Source organism: Oncorhynchus kisutch, linkage group LG12 (genome assembly GCF_002021735.2).
Source record: "Oncorhynchus kisutch isolate 150728-3 linkage group LG12, Okis_V2, whole genome shotgun sequence".
Taxonomy (NCBI): Eukaryota; Metazoa; Chordata; class Actinopteri; order Salmoniformes; family Salmonidae; genus Oncorhynchus; species Oncorhynchus kisutch.
The window spans coordinates 21,416,370-21,434,119 of NC_034185.2; the positions used below are offsets into that span (position 1 = coordinate 21,416,370).

The 17,750-nt window shown below is 43.1% G+C and overlaps 1 pseudogene; it reads left to right on the top strand.

Annotated features, from left to right (window-relative positions):
* Positions 1–17,750, top strand: part of LOC109901360 (laminin subunit alpha-2-like) — a 139,255-nt pseudogene that overhangs the window by 107,859 nt on the left and 13,646 nt on the right.

Genomic DNA, 17,750 nt, shown 5'->3' on the forward strand with positions numbered 1-17,750 from the left:
CCTGAGGGGGGCCAATGAAGATATCACTTGATTGCTCCCATCTTGTGGAAAGCCAGATCATTGGCTCAGGCTGGGCTTTTAGAGTCCACTGAGCTAGATGCCCTTATGCAGTCTCTGGTGCTCTGCTGTTTGTAAGTCTGTGAGGAGATATATGGCAGGGGGCCTACTGGCATAACACTGATGAATTGGGCTGGGGTGCAAAGTTAAATACAGGGAATCGAGGGTCTGCTCACACACACCTCGCCTGCCAGAACTGTGGTGATTTAATGGTAGATGACCTTTCGGCACAGTACCCCACTCTGACTCTCTCCCCTCTGCGTGTGTATGTGTGTGTGTCTCCCCCACAGCACATGCTCTCGCCACATAATTCGCTGGAGAGGCGCCTGCAGCTGGCCGGCAGTAACCTAGGCAGCCTGGTGACAACCTACTGGTTAAATAGCCCGTGCACAGCCTGGAGGTGTGTTTCGGGTTATTGGCATGTTAAAAAACAAATGATAGTCCCAATAAGAGCAAACCAGATGGGATGGCTTATCGCTGCAGAATGCTGTGGTAGCCATGCTGGTTAAATGTGCCCTGAATTTTAAATAAATCACTGACAGTGTCACCAGCAAAGCAGCCCCACACCATCATACCTCCTCCTCCATGCTCCACGGTGGGAACCACACATGCAGAGATCATTCGTTCACCTACTCTGTATCTCACAAAGACACGTGGTTGGAACCAAAAATCAAAAATTTGGACTCATTAGACCAAAGAACAGATTTCCACCGGTCTAATGTCCATTAGTTGTGTTTCTTGGCCCAAGAAGGTCTCTTCTTATTGGTGTCCTTTAGTAGTGGTTTCTTTACAGCAATTCGACCATGAAGGCCTGATTCACGCAGTCTCCTCTGAACAGTTGATTTTGAGATGTGTCTTTTACTTGAAGCATTTATTTTGGCAGCAATCTGAGGTGCAGTTAACTCTAATGAACTTATCCTCTGCAGCAGAGGTAACTCTGGGTCTTCCTTTCCTGTGGCGGTCCTCATGAGAGCCAGTATCATCAGCTTGAGGGTTTTGCGACTGCACTTGAAGAAACTTTCAAAGTTCTGGAAATGTTCCGTTTTGACTGACCTTCATGTCTTAAAGTAATAATGGACTGTCGTTTCTCTTTGCTTTCTTTGAGCTGTTCTTGCCATAATATGGACTTGTTTTGTTTTTTACCAAATAGAACTATCTTCTGTATACCACCCCTACCTTGTCACAACACAACTGATTGGCTCAAACACATCAAGAAGGAAAGAAATTCCACAAATTAACTTTTAACAAGGCATACTTGTTAATGAAATGTATTCCAGGTATCTACTTCATGTAGCTGGTTGAGAGAATGCCAAAAGTGTGCAGAGCTGTCATCAAGGCAAAGGGTGGCTACTTTGAAGAATTTCAAATTGTTTAACACTTTTTTGGTTACTACGTGATTCCATATGTGTTATTTCATAGTTTTGAAGTCTTCACTATTATTCTACAATGTAGAATACAATGTAGAATGTACAATAATTGGGGCGGCAGGGTAGCCTAGTGGTTAGAGCGTTGGACTAGTAACTGGAAGGTTGCAAGTTCAAACCCCTGAGCTGACAAGGTATAAATCTGTTGTTCTGCCCCTGAACAGGCAGTTAACCACTGTTCCTAGGCCGTCATTGAAAATAAGAATTTGTTCTTAACTGACTTGCCTAGTTAAATAAAACAAATGTAGAAAATAGTAATAATGAAGAAAAACCCTGGAATGAGTAGGCGTGTCCAAACTTTTGACTGGTACGGTAGAATGTTCTGTTGCAGAAAGATCTTTGGATAGAGCTCTGTTACCAAAACAACCCACTGTCTAAAAGACATCTTTACTTCTCATTTCTCTGACAAGAAAACACATTCTGACATTGACATTTAATCAAGACCTCTCTGTTAGGTTGTTTGGTTTAGTCCTAGTCTGTTACGTAAGCACAGCTAGTCCATTTTGTGATTCACTCATTCTATAATCCTGACCTTGTTGTTTTGTTCCTTGCTGCAGAACAAAGATGTATATTTTCTTTTGAAGCCTTGGTTATTGTAAGAAATCCATATATTTTCATTGACATTGGTTCCTTGTGTATGTACTAGGTTGTCTCTTTTGATTCGAACACACAGTCAGGAACAGTACTTAGCTATTGACCTTGATTTAGCATTTATGAATGGTCTAAATCAACTCTGACTGCTGGTTCTGAAATAGATTGTTTAGACCAGTCACTCTGAGGCTGTCCCTTAGACCATTGGGGGCCACAGGATTCCGGATTGGAAACGTGCAGTTAACACACTAGGCACAATTTCAAATAAAATAAAATCAAGTTGTAATAGTCACATGCGCCGAATACAAAAGGTGTAGACCTTACAGTGAAATGCTTACTTACGAGCCCCTAGTCAACAATGCAGTTTCAAAGAAATATGGATAAGAATAAGAAATAAAAATAAACAAGTAATTAAAGAGCTGCAGTAAAATAACAATAGCGAGACTATATACAGGGGGGTACAGGTACAGAGTCCATGTGCAGAGCACCGGTTAGTTGAGGTTATATGTACATGTAGGTAGAGTTATTAAAGTGAATATGCATAGATGATAACAATAGAAAGTAGCAACGGTATGAACACAATTTAACTTCTATTCCATGTTGGTTCAACGTAATTTCATTGAACTGACTGAATATAACAAAAGTTGATTCAACCAGCGTGTGCCCAGTGGGAATTGTGCATCTTGAATAAACACTCTGAACACTGGCCCATCCTGGATTGGTTTGTCCATCCAACTGATTGAATGTGTGTATGTTCTCTCCCAGGTGACCAAAGTGTCGGCAGACGGCGAGCAAACAGACGACGATGCTGAGAGAATCCACAAAAGAGCCAAAGACCTGGAACTATTCTTCAAGAACAACCTACTGGCTGCAGAAGGTACAGTACATTTGTCTACATTCATATAACATACGATTCTCCCATAAACTAGCACATCTAAATGACTTTCCTGCTGTACTGCTGCAGAGCACTGATTCAGTGTCGTAATGGCCAGAGCGTCAGGATGTTGTGGAAATCAGTGTCTGGGCTCAGTGCTGTGTCCTCTGCTCTGTGATTAGACGCCATTGTTTTGTAACATTTTCTACTGGGTTGAAATTGGAAGAGGATTCTGTTAATAAAGGGCCTGGTCGGTGTAGAGCGCTAGAGCGGTGTTGCCATGTAAAGGCCTAATTAATGGGGATGGAGGATGGGTTCTGGAGAAGGCGGTACAATCAGAGTGGGCTGGCATGTTGTGGCTCCTCACCGTGGGTGATATGATTAGCATGTCAAATTAGCAGGACCATCCCTGCTACAGTTGAGGTCAGACGTTTACATACACCTTAGCCAAATACGTTTAAACTCAGTTTTTCACAATTCCACAATTTTCATAATCCTAGTAAAAATGCCCTGTCTTAGGTCAGTTAGGATCACCACTTTTATTTTAAGAATGTGAAATGTCAGAATAATAGCAGAGAGAATGATTTATTTCAGCTTTGATTTCTTTCACCACATTCCCAGTGGGTCAGACGTTTACATACCCTCAATTAGTATTTGGTAGCATTGCCTCTAAATTGTTTAACTTGGGTCAAACATTTTGGTTAGTCTCCCACAAGCCTCCCACAATAAGTTGGGTGAATTTTGGCCCATTCCTCCTGACAGAGCTGGTGTAACTGAGTCAGGTTTGTAGGCCTCCTTGCTTGCACACGCTTTTTCAGTTCTGCCCACAAATGTTCTATAGGATTGAGGTCAGGGCTTTGTGATGGCCACTCCAATACCTTGACGTTGTTGTCCTGAAGCCATTTTGCCACAACTTTGAAAGTCCATTTGGAAGATCCATTTGCGACCAAACTTTAACTTCGTGACTGATGTCTTCAGATGTTGCTTCAATATATCCACATCATTTTTCTTTCTCATGATGCTACCTATTTTGTGAAGTGCACCAGTCCCTCCTGCAGCAAAGCACCCCCACAACATGATGCTGCCACCCCCGTGCTTCGGCTTGCAAGCGTCCTCACTTTTCCTCCAAACTTAACGATGGTTGTTATGGCCAAACAGCTCTAATTTTGTTTCGTCAGACCAGAGGACATTTCTCCAAAAAGTACCATCTTTGTCCCCATTTGCAGTTGCAAACTGTAGTCTGGTTTATCTATGGCGGTTTTGGAGCAGTGGCTTCTTCCTTGCTGAGCGGCCTTTCAGGTTATGTCGATATAGGACTTGTTTTACTGTGAATATAGATACTTTTGTACCTGTTTCTTCACAAGGTCCTTTACTGTTGTTCTGGAATTGATTTTTACTTTTCACACCAATGTATCTTCATCTCTAGGAGACAGAACCTGTCTCCTTCCTGAGTGGTATGACGGCTGCGTGGTCACATGGTGTTTATAGTTGCGTACAATTGAATTCAGGCATTTGGAAATTGCTCCCAAGGATGAACCAGACTTGTGGAGGTCTACAAGTTTTTTTCTGAGGTCTTGGCTGATATCTTTTGATTTTCCCATGACGTTAAGCAAAGGGGGACTGAGTTTGAAGGTAGGCCTTGAAATACATCCACAGGTACACCTCCAATTGACTCAAATGATGTCAATTAGCCTATCAGAAGCTTCTAAAGCCATGGCATCCTTTTCTGGAATTTTCCAAGCTGTTTCAAGGCACAGTCAACTTAGTGTATATAAACTTCTGACCCACTGGAATTGTGATACAGTGAATTATAAGTGAAATAATCGGTCTGTAAACAATTGTTGGAAAAATGACTTGTGTCATGTACAAAGTAGATGTCCTAACCGACTAACCGGAAATGTGTGGAGTGGTTGAAAAACGAGTTTTAATGACTTCAACCTAAGTGTATGTAAACCAACTTCAACTATACATGCTACTGCTACAGCAGGTGGGACTCGCACTGACAGAAGCATACGGCACAGACACCCGCATGAGCAGATACACAGACACACATGCACACACATTCAAAGGAATGTACACAAAAACCACATGCACACACAAACACACACACTGTCAAAGGAACGCAAACACACACACACAAACTTTCACTGAACCTCAAACACAGTCTCTAACCCATTAGAGGATTGGACTGGTTCAAATGGGCTATTTACATGTCTACTGATTGTAGGCAATGACTGACTTCAGTGATGCCATCCTCATTTACATAAAAATGGTATTTTCTGAAATATTTCCAAAAAAGAACACACTCAAAGTGGGATGCACAGAGCATGTCTCCCTTGACTTCCTCGCAGAGATTCATGATCACATAGAGTTTCTTGTAAAAGCATTAAGCAGGAGATTGGACTGTTTTTTCATGCTGATGTATTCGTAAAGGAGACAATCTGATTATGCAATCCACCAAACATTTAAGTGTTTAATTGCCTTTGAAACATGCTATGTAATTATTCCGTGCCGGAGTACTTTAATAGGTATATATTTTGTCTTTGTAATCACATTAAGTGTTTACGTTTGAACTGTTCAGGAATGTAGGGAATGCATCCAATTAAGCCTCATTTTCAATTTGATGATTTATATTCAAATTAGAACCCAATTGGAGCAACTTCTCTCTCCGTTTCTTTTGAACTGATTGGGTTTAGATTTCAAAGACCACATTCATTTGATTACAGTACATTGGTCTGCCAAACAGAATTTGAATGTCTTTGAATCAACTTATAAGAAGCCTCCATCGCCATTGAATGGAAAGTAAAAAGTGCTTTTGTTGTGATCCACTTTGTTCTGCCTTGCTTTGAGCAACTCATCTAATCTGGGCCCTCGCTAGCTGCTTCTGTAGCTCATCCCTCTGTGCTCTACGAGCACACACACAAAGGCTTGGCTATACGCAAATAACACACATACGAAGATGAGCTCTTTGCTGATGATGGCGTCTAGTGTAGTGTAGTAATACACACTTCCTGTACTAACTAACTGGCCCTTGGGTGGTTTAGAGGCCAGTGTGGATTTGGCATGTTTTTTTTACGTTAGCAGCATAGCAAACAGACGCACAGCCCTCTCAGATCCTCTCTCTCTCTCTCCCTCTCTCTCTCCCCCCCTCTACCTCTACCTCTCTCTCTCCCTCTCTCTCTCTCTCCCTCTCTCTCTCTCCCCCCTCTCCCCTCTCCCCTCTCCCCTCTCCCTCTCTCTCTCTCGCTCCCCTCTCTCTCTCTCTCTCTCTCTCTCTCTCTCTCTCCCTCTCTCTCTCGCAATTTCCTATCTCCTCTCTCTCTCGCTCTCTCTCTCTTTCCTCTCTCCTCTCTCGCTCTCTCTCTCTTTCCTCTCTCCTCTCTCGCTCTCTCTCTCTTTCCTTTCTCCTCTCTCGCTCTCTCTCTCTCTCCACCTCTCTCTCTCTCTCTGTCTCTCTCTCTCCACCTCTCTCTCTCTCTCTGTCTCTCTTTCCTCTCTCCTCTCTCGCTCTCTCTCTCTCTCCACCTCTCTCTCTCTCTGTCTCTCTCTCTCCACCTCTCTCTCTCTTACTCTGTCTCTAATGGTCATCATGGCAGCAGCAGGATAAAAACCTGGGTTTTGATGAGAGGAGACATGTATCAAACACTGTTTGATTTATAACACATTCTGTTCTCAGCCTTTCAGCTAGAGGTGACAGTGTAGGACAGAGTGTCAGGAGATAGAAAATTGTGCCTTAAGGCAGTGTGTGTGCGTGTTCCTGTGTTCGTGTAAAACTTACAATGTCCTCTATCCTCCAGCTCTGAAAGTCAAGGCTAAAGAGCTGAATGAGACTCTGGGAAGGAATGGAGCTACAGAGAAGAGCCTGAATGAGATGCACCAGGAGATTGAGACCATGGTAGCCGAGCTCCCCAAACACCAGCTGGGAGGAAGAACCACATCTCAGAGGAGGAGTTGGGGTAAGGCCTGACTGGTCAACCCCAGATACCAACCTCTAGTCAACATCAGATCACAGACTATAATGTCAGTCTATTATGGTTCACACAGGGATGGGACTAGTGTATCCAAGCATAGCAGCACACCACAGGAGGTTGGTGGCACCTTAATTGGGGAGGACGGGCTCGTGGTAATGGCTGGAGAGGAATTAGTGTAATGGTATCAAACATGGTTTATATGTGTTTGATGCCATTCCATTTGCTCCGTTCCAGACATTATTATGAGCCGTCCTCACCTCAGCAGCCTCCACTGCAGGACACAGGTCACACCACATATGCAGCACACAGGTCACACCACTCACCTCATATTTTTAGGAAGGTATCCCCTGCTTTGCCTGGGCCACTGTAATCACAGCTAAATTAATGCCGTCATATAGTAAACAAAGAGGTGATCTATTTAAAAACATATTTGTGTACTGTAGTAATTTTTTCATTTGCATATTTATTGATTCACTGTTTTTAAAAATATTATACAAATAATTTTGCGGCCAAGCAAATCTCAACTGAATGAAGGAAGTTTACTTTTCTTATGTGAAACCTTAATGAGCTAATTAAAAGTTGCCTGAGGTGTGTGTGTGAGGAATATTATTAATTCTAATCAAACCAGTTTACTCATGTTTCCTTCTGGCTGAGGCCTGGATGAGTCATGCAAAAAGAAAGAGGGACATCTAGTGGCTGGTCTGATCCACAAATGAAGGAGAAGAAGAAAGAAAGGAGAGAGAAAGAACATGTTCCTCTCCTCCTCACGCTATACAGTACTCTGATCTTCCCCTTTCTCTTTCCCCATCACTCTCTCTTTATCTCTCTCTTTTTCTCCACCCCATTCTCTTTCCCTCTCTTCTTCCCTCTCTCTTTCTCTCTCCCTCTCTCCCTTCCTTCTCATTCCACCCCTCCACTCTCGCTCCCCAGACTGGCAGAGGCCCTGTACCAGAAGGTGAAGCTTCTCTTTGGGGACCCCCACCAGGCTACGGAGGACCTGAAGGCCGAGGTGACAGAGAAGGGTGACCACTGGGCCAAACTGGACGAGGCCCAGGCCCTGCTGAAGGATGCCCAGGGGAAGAGCAGGGAGGTTGGGGCCCTGTCTGGACAGAACCAGTGCAACCTCACTGCCCTGGAGGTAGGCAGCTTGTACACACACACACACACACACACACACACACACACACACACACACACACACACACACACACACACACACACACACACACACACACACACACACACACACACACACACGCAACCATACACCTCCCATTTCACCCTTTTGATAATGGGTAGTGGTGTCTATTCACAGTTATGGTATATACACCGTTTTGTGTTGTAGTTTTTGTAAAGTTAGTTGGGCTGATTGTGTTCTCTGGTCTGCTTGCAGAGACAGAGGGATTCTTTGAGCTCAGTGAAGAAAGGAACTGAAGACTTGCTGGAAGACAGAGAGCGCATTCTGGCTGAAGCCAACGGGCTCTCAGACAACATCAATAAGGAGATTGAGGTAGTCTCTAGACACCACACACACACACACACACACACACACATCTTAAACTCAGGCCTGTCAAACCCCCGTCATTGGGAGAGGAAGACACACTTTTATTCTGTTGGAATGCTTTCATGATGTCAGACAGATGTTGCCTGGAGCACTATTGGACTTGACCTTTTCCCGACCGGGCCTTTATTTGTACATATGTCCCACCTGCATCAAGCCAGGGGTTCAGCTTCATCTCTCTCCCTCTTTCTTTCTCTCTCTTTCTGTTAGTTTTTCTGTCTGTCTGTGTTGCTCTCCTGCTCTATTTGTCTTTCTGTCTGTCTGTCTCTCTCTTTCTCTTCTTCTTTCTCTCTCTTCTGTGTAGGATCTGGAGGAGATGGAGCGTGAGCTGGGTCCTCTGCATGAGCACCTGGACTACAGGGTGAGTCGTCTGACTAAGGGCCCGAGTGACAACACCCTGACTGATCTGCTGCAGGACGCTGAGAACCATGCTGCCCAGCTCAACGAGTCCTCTGGCATCCTGGACAGGTACGGGACAGGCAGACAGACACACAGACAGACACACATACATCAGACATGTAGTACTTTTGTTTGCTGTACCTCTGTTATAATCGGGGCGGCAGGGTAGCCTAGTGGTTAGAGTGTTGGACTAGTAACCGAAAAGTTGCAAGTTCAAATTCCTGAGCTGACAAGGTACAAATCTGTCGTTCTGCCCCTGAACAGGCAGTTAACCCACTGTTCCTAGGCCGTCATTGAAAATAAGAATTTGTTCTTAAGTGACTTGCCTAGTTAAATAAAGGTAAATAAAATGCCACGGCAGCGTTCAACGCATACAACAACATCATCGAGGAGGCGGATAAAGAGGCAAAGCAGGCCAGGGCACACGGGACAGAGGCCCTTCAGCTGATGAGTGCATACACACATCACACCTTTACCCTGTGTGTGCGTTGATTCAAAGAGGACCTCTGTCTCTAATGTGCTGAGCAGCAGAGATTTGGCGTTCAAACGTTTTTGCATTTCCTTATTCACTTCCATTTGTCACGCTGTAGAGATCAAAGTCCCAGTGCTGTCGTCCTTATTATCGTGACTCGCCCTCCTGCAGCAGGAGCCAGCGGAGGTGAAGAGAAACCTTTTCCCCCTCTCTTTCTTCTTCTCTTCTTCTCTCTAAAGGAGAGAGGGAGAGGCTCAGAAGTCTGAGTGGGAACATTGGTCCCCTCTGTGGAAAATCTCCTCAGCCCGTGTGTCCTCTGTTCAAAAACACAGCTTTAATACTCCACACATTATTACTGTAATACAATGTTGGAAAAGACTACGGTCGTTTTCCAAACTGTGTTTCTATTTTTTTATTAATTGATGTACTTTAATATATTCAGTTATGATGAATACTCTAAGAAACAGAACCGTATTTACCTGGGGTTCTCTATGAGGAATATCAATCAGCATTTGTCCTGTACATTGTGTACTACCCAGGGGTACATAGTACCACTGTATGTTTGTTTGTATGTACGTAGTACCACTGTATGTTTGTATGTACATAGTACCACTGTATGTTAGTATGGACGTAGTACCACTGTATGTTAGTATGGACGTAGTACCACTGTATGTTTGTTTGTATGTACGTAGTACCACTGCATGTTTGTATGGACGTAGTACCACTGTATGTTTGTTTGTATGGACGTAGTACCACTGTATGTTTGTTTGTATGGACGTAGTACCACTGTATGTGTGTATGGACGTAGTACCACTGTATGTTTGTATGGACGTAGTACCACTGTATGTTTGTTTGTATGTACGTAGTACCACTGTATGTTTGTATGGACGTAGTACCACTGTATGTTCGTATGGACGTAGTACCACTGTATGTTTGTATGGACGTAGTACCACTGTATGTTTGTTTGTATGTACGTAGTACCACTGTATGTTAGTATGGACGTAGTACCACTGTATGTTTGTATGGACGTAGTACCACTGTATGTTTGTATGGACGTAGTACCACTGTATGTTTGTATGGACGTAGTACCACTGTATGTTTGTATGGACGTAGTACCACTGTATGTTTGTATGGACATAGTACCACTGTATGTTTGTATGTACGTAGTACCACTGTATGTTTGTATGGACGTAGTACCACTGTATGTATGTTAGTATGGACATATTACCACTGCATGTTTGTATGGATGTAGTACCACTGTATGTTTGTATGGACGTAGTACCACTGTATGTTTGTATGGACGTAGTACCACTGTATGTTTCTTCCGTCACTGTTGAATGCATTATTCTGATAATCACACTTACATTCTTGGTGCACACACACACACACACACACACACACACGCACACACACACACACGCACACACACACGCACAAACACGCATCCACACACACACACGCACACACGTGCACACACACACACACGCACACACGTGCACACACGCACACACGCACACACACACACACACACGCACACACGCACACACACACACACACGCACACACACACACACGCACACACACACGCACACACACGCATCCACACACACACACACATACACACACACACAGGCCTCAGGACCAAAAGGTTCTTTGAAGAATAACGCCAAGAACTCTGTTCAGAGGAGCATTCAACTGTGGAACGAAGCCAATAAGTTAAGGAGCAATGTGAACGGTAAACTCAGTCCCCCCCATACAACACCCACCAACTGTGATGATAAACGGCAGAAATATTTCAAAGAACTGTATTTTCTGAGGACTGTTTGCTAAACAAGCGGAGGGTGCGGTCTTTGTTCAGAGACCGCAGAGAGTGTGGGCAGTCTCCAGGGCCGGGTGACAGCTGGTGGCTTGAAGAATCAAATCAAATCAAATTTATTGGTCACATACACATGGTTAGCAGATGTTAATGCGAGTGTAGAGAAATGCTTGTGCTTCTAGTTCCGACAATGCAGTAATAACCAACGAGTAATCTAACCTAACAATTCCACAACTACTACCTTATACACACAAGTGTAAAGGGATAAAGAATATGTACATAAAGATATGAATGAGTGATGGTACAGAACGGCATAGGCAAGATGCAGTAGATACTATCGAGTGCAGTATATACATATGAGATGAGTAATGTAGGGTATGTAAACAAAGTGGCATGGTTTAAAATGGCTAGTGATACATGTATTACATAAAGCTGCAGTAGATGATATAGAGTACAGTATATTCGTATATGATGAATAATGTAGGGTATTTAAACATTATATTACAGTTTTTTCCAACTGCTTACACACAAAATCTTTTCATGTCACACGATTTTTGAAACCTCTCACTCAATGTGCAAAACTACACATCAAATATCCAAAACCATAAGCTATTTCTCAGCCTTTGACTCAGTTGTCAATTGCATAAAACACAAAAATCTAACAGGAAGTGACTTGCTTTCCTTTTCCAAACACAACCAATCAAAATGCTGCACTTATTCACCAGGTCACACACACACTCCTCACATGTGCAAACACTAATAGCTGAACTGATCACTAACCAATCACTGCTTTACTGTAGTATAGGCCTATAAATAGGTCAAAGGTCAGATTACCTGTTTTGAACAATGGATGCCAACAATGGACAGAGAGCAAGAGGCAGGGGGGGGGGGGGGGGGAGGACGAGGGCAAAGAAGAGAAGGAAGGAGAGGCATCTCTAATGAGATTAGGGCAAAATTTGTTGATCATGTGATCAACCACGGTTTGACCATGAGTCGATTTGAGTCGATTTACAGTGGCGTCCATAATTCGAACCTTCAGAAATGAGAACAGGTATGCAACTATCTAATGACTATTTTAGCATTACAGTAATGTACTGTAAAATACCTATGACTGCATAGTATTGCATAAACATTTGTAACTCTAAGCCATCCATTTACTGCACTGCATTGAATGAATGAGATTGGTTATCATGCTGTACTACTTTTTGTTGTACTTTGTTTACAGTTCCTATGCTGAACACATACTGTGTTTGAATTCTGTACAGAGTGGAAAGGCAAAGACATCATGGAGGACGAGGACACTTGTTTACAGATGTACAAGAGACTGCAATTATAAATATGGTCTATGTGGGGACAAATCAAATCAAATTTTATTTGTCACATACACATGGTTAGCAGATGTTAATGCGAGTGTAGCGAAATGCTTGTGCATCTAGTTCCGACAATGCAGTAATAACGAACAAGTAATCTAACTAACAATTCCCAAAAAACTACTGTCTTATACACAGTGTAAGGGGATAAGGAATATGTACATAAGGATATATGAATGAGTGATGGTACAAAGCAGCATAGGCAAGATACAGTAGATGACATCGAGTACAGTATAACATATGAGATGAGTATGTAAACAAAGTGGCATAGTTAAAGTGGCTAGTGATACATGTATTACACAATTCCCATTATTAAAGTGGCTGGAGTTGAGTCAGTGTCATTGACAGTGTGTTGGCAGCAGCCACTCAATGTTAGTGGTGGCTGTTTAACAGTCTGATGGCCTTGAGATAGAAGCTGTTTTTCAGTCTCTCGGTCCCAGCTTTGATGCACCTGTACTGACCTCGCCTTCTGGATGACAGCGGGGTGAACAGGCAGTGGCTCGGGTGGTTGATGTCCTTGATGATCTTTATGGCCTTCCTGTAGCATCGGGTGGTGTAGGTGTCCTGGAGGGCAGGTATTTTGCCCCCGGTGATGCGTTGTGCAGACCTCACTACCCTCTGGATAGCCTTACGGTTGAGGGCGGTGCAGTTGCCATACCAGGCGGTGATACACCCCGCCAGGATGCTCTCGATTGTGCATCTGTAGAAGTTTGTGAGTGCTTTTGGTGACAAGCCGAATTTCTTCAGCCTCCTGAGGTTGAAGAGGCGCTGCTGCGCCTTCTTCACGATGCTGTCTGTGTGAGTGGACCAATTCAGTTTGTCTGTGATGTGTATGCCAAGGAACTTAAAACTTGCTACCCTCTCCACTACTGTTCCATCGATGTGGATAGGGGGGTGTTCCCTCTGCTGTTTCCTGAAGTCCACAATCATCTCCTTAGTTTTGTTGACATTGAGTGTGAGGTTATTTTCCTGACACCACACTCCGAGGGCCCTCACCTCCTCCCTGTAGGCCGTCTCGTCGTTGTTGGTAATCAAGCCTACCACTGTTGTGTCGTCCGCAAACTTGATGATTGAGTTGGAGGCGTGCGTGGCCACGCAGTCGTGGGTAAACAGGGAGTACAGGAGAGGGCTCAGAACGCACCCTTGTGGGGCCCCAGTGTTGAGGATCAGAGGGGTGGAGATGTTGTTGCCTACCCTCACCACCTGGGGGCGGCCCGTCAGGAAGTCCAGTACCCAGTTGCACAGGGCGGGGTCGAGACCCAGGGTCTCGAGCTTGATGACGAGCTTGGAGGGTACTATGGTGTTGAATGCCGAGCTGTAGTCGATGAACAGCATTCTCACATAGGTATTCCTCTTGTCCAGATGGGTTAGGGCAGTGTGCAGTGTGGTTGAGATTGCATCGTCTGTGGACCTATTTGGGCGGTAAGCAAATTGGAGTGGGTCTAGGGTGTCAGGTAGGGTGGAGGTGATATGGTCCTTGACTAGTCTCTCAAAGCACTTCATGATGACGGATGTGAGTGCTACGGGGCGGTAGTCGTTGCCTCTGTCCAAGGTTGGATACGCCATGCTAGGAGATTATTCCCTCGATGTTTGGCAAGAGAAAACCTATCTTGTGATGTGGATGAAGTATCGTGGCCAGACTCAGGCTGGAGAAGAGATGAAGCGTAGCTTAGCCCTGGTGACTGACCCCCCCCCCCCCCCTACCAATTCCTGTACTGCCCCCTTGGGACGCCACACACACAATTGTGTTCTTTACTGTATTCTAAAGAATATACTTTTGGTTTACATATGTTTATGGTTTTGTTGTATGCTACTGTATACAACAGTAATGTTTGGCCAAATAAATATTTTCTGTTTCTACATTGCATTGGTGTTTACAGTGTACTTGTTACTCCTCTCAGCCGATTACTTTCACTGTAGAACATTGTATTGAAATGTAGATATAAGCCTATGAAAGACCAAAGAGCTTTAGATTTAGAACAACAGTGTTTACATGGTATATCCAAAAATGTCCTTTTATGAAAGCAGTGTTTGTCATTTGATGCAAATGCTTCATTCTGACATATGTTTATGTAATTTTGAATGCAGTGTTACATTTTGAAGGAGATGTGAGGCATTTTGCATTTTGTGTGTGCAGTTTTGGGATTTGTGTGTAGAGATTTGAAAAAAAAGGAGACCGTTTTGAAAAAGTGTGTAAGCAGTTGGAAAAAACTGTAAGTAGCATTGTTTAAAGTGGCTAGTTATATATTTTACATCAATTTCCATCAATTCCCATTATTAAAGTGGCTGGAGTTGAGTCAGTTTGTTGGCAGCAGCCACTCAATGTTAGGGCTTGCTGAAAGATCTCGACAGTACATTAGGGAAGCTGAATGCAATCCCCAATGGTAAGCACACAAACAACACTATAAAATGCCTTTTGTTTTAAAGGAAGAAGTTAAATATTTCTCATTGATGTTGCTGGAGAAATGTATCAGGCTGAGCCCAGGATGTGGGACCAGAGCGGATGGATAGTAGTATAGTGGTGTAGGTATTGGATTAGGGGACATCCTCAAATCAAATAACATTTTAATGGTCACATACCTGTATACGTGTTTAACAGATGTTATTGGTCACATACCTGTATATGTGTTTAACAGATGTTATTGGTCACATACCTGTATATGTGTTTAACAGATGTTATTGGTCACATACCTGTATATGTGTTTAACAGATGTTATTGGTCACATACCTGTATACGTGTTTAACAGATGTTATTGGTCACATACCTGTATATGTGTTTAGCAGATGTTATTGGTCACATACCTGTATACGTGTTTAACAGATGTTATTGGTCACATACCTGTATATGTGTTTAACAGATGTTATTGGTCACATACCTGTATATGTGTTTAACAGATGTTATTGGTCACATACCTGTATACGTGTTTAACAGATGTTATTGGTCACATACCTGTATATGTGTTTAACAGATGTTATTGGTCACATACCTGTATATGTGTTTAACAGATGTTATTGGTCACATACCTGTATATGTGTTTAACAGATGTTATTGGTCACATACCTGTATATGTGTTTAATTAACAGATGTTATTGGTCACATACCTGTATATGTGTTTAATTAACAGATGTTATTGGTCACATACCTGTATATGTGTTTAATTAACAGATGTTATTGGTCACATACCTGTATATGTGTTTAATTAACAGATGTTATTGGTCACATACCTGTATATGTGTTTAACAGATGTTATTGGTCACATACCTGTATACGTGTTTAACAGATGTTATTGGTCACATACCTGTATATGTGTTTAACAGATGTTATTGGTCACATACCTGTATACGTGTTTAACAGATGTAATTGGTCACATACCTGTATATGTGTTTAACAGATGTTATTGGTCACATACCTGTATATGTGTTTAGCAGATGTTAAGTGATTAAGATGCCGCCATCTCTCCGCTGATCTCTGACTAATAGGCCTGGCTCACAGAAAGCAGTGGCTGTGAACGTGCTACAGTAGTTAATAAGGAAGAGTGAAGTTTTTAGACTGATGTCTCTTCCCTGTGTGTGTGTGTGTTTGTGTGTGTGTGTGTGTGTGTGTGTGTGTGTGTGTCCTTACGTGCGTTGTGGTGGCTAATTTCTCCATTACCAAATGAGGAGAGTTACAAACTTCACACACATCAGAGTTATACTTGAACTACATCTTTAATAATAAGAGCTTTGCATTAGCAATGACTTTCAACGATTCGCCATTTCTAATGAACCGTTGATAGTGACAACACAAAAGTACAAAGATCTTTTATAGCCAAGATACACCCCTCTCAACCTACATGATGAACCACAGACCTTCAGGAACAGTCCACAAAGGAAGACTTTATAATGAGAAAGGAGTATCCCTTAGCCAGATAGCATTCGCTATAAATTATCATTCAGTTTGGTCCCTAAGACGAGGTTCTAATCTCGTTCCTGGTACTTCATAGCACAAAAACATTACCTTATGTTATCTGGAATGCTTTTTAGGTTTTATCACCCAAAGACATCGTAAATCTCCTCTGTCAGTGTTATCTCATAGAGGCCCATCCTCAGTAGAACACACACACAATAGTTAACAGAATACTTTATTCTGTCCAATAAAACAACCATTATAATGCAATACAAGCACTATAACATAATCTTGCAATTTTCCACGACAGCGTGTGTTTGTTCGTGCTTGTGTGTGTGTTTCTGCCTGCCTGTGTGGGTGTGTGCTTGCGTGTGTGTCTGCTTCTGCATGTGTGTGTGTGCGCATGTGAGTGCCCGTGTGTGTCTATCAGTCCATGCAGCGAGGCCCAAGGTGAAGGACCTGAAAGACAAGGCAGACAGACGGCTGGAGAAACTGAAGCCCGTCCAGGAGCTACCGGACAACCTGTAAATCCCTGTAAATCCCTCCACCCAGCTTTACCCTGTGGTTCACATGCATTGCCACCGTTTGAGTGAAGGCTCTGTTCAAAAAAGAAAAATTAAATCAATGTCAAGGCTTTTTTTAAATGTATTTTTTTTTACAAAAGTGTAAAATAACAAATTGTTTCTCTTGCCTCTAAAGGTTCTTGTATTTTACTTCTGTCACTACACAATTGTGTTTTTTTCCTGAGTGTTCCTTGGGCCTTTTCATTGCTATTAGCTTGTGAGCATCGTAGAGCAAAACATATCAGTGTTCCTGAGAGTCTAACATTTTCAGAATGGGAACATAACAGTTTGTAGCTAAAATCGGTCAGATTTTACAGCATACAATCATTGCTTTGCAGACGTTACAAACACTGCTGTAGCTCAGCTTCCGTCCACCTCACAGACTAATAGCGGGCATCTACGGATTCAGTGGAAATAGACACATCCAATAGAAGATCCCTGATCGTTCCTTGGGCTTTTTAAGTGCTCTCTGTCTGGTGATCCATGTGATGTCTCTCTCCACAGATTAAAGTGTCTGTGTCCTCCGGGGGAGACTGTGTCCGTGCATATGGACCAGAAATCAAGAAGGGTCGCTACAACACCATCAGTGTGAATGTGAAGACCACCTCCCCTGATAACCGACTCTTCTACCTGAGTCAGAGGACACAGCACCACACTGGGATGTTAGTCACCTCTGTGTGTGTGTGTGTGTGTGTGTGTGTGTGTGTGTGTGTGTGTGTGTGTGTGTGTGTGTGTGTGTGTGTGTGTGTGTGTGTGTGTGTGTGTGT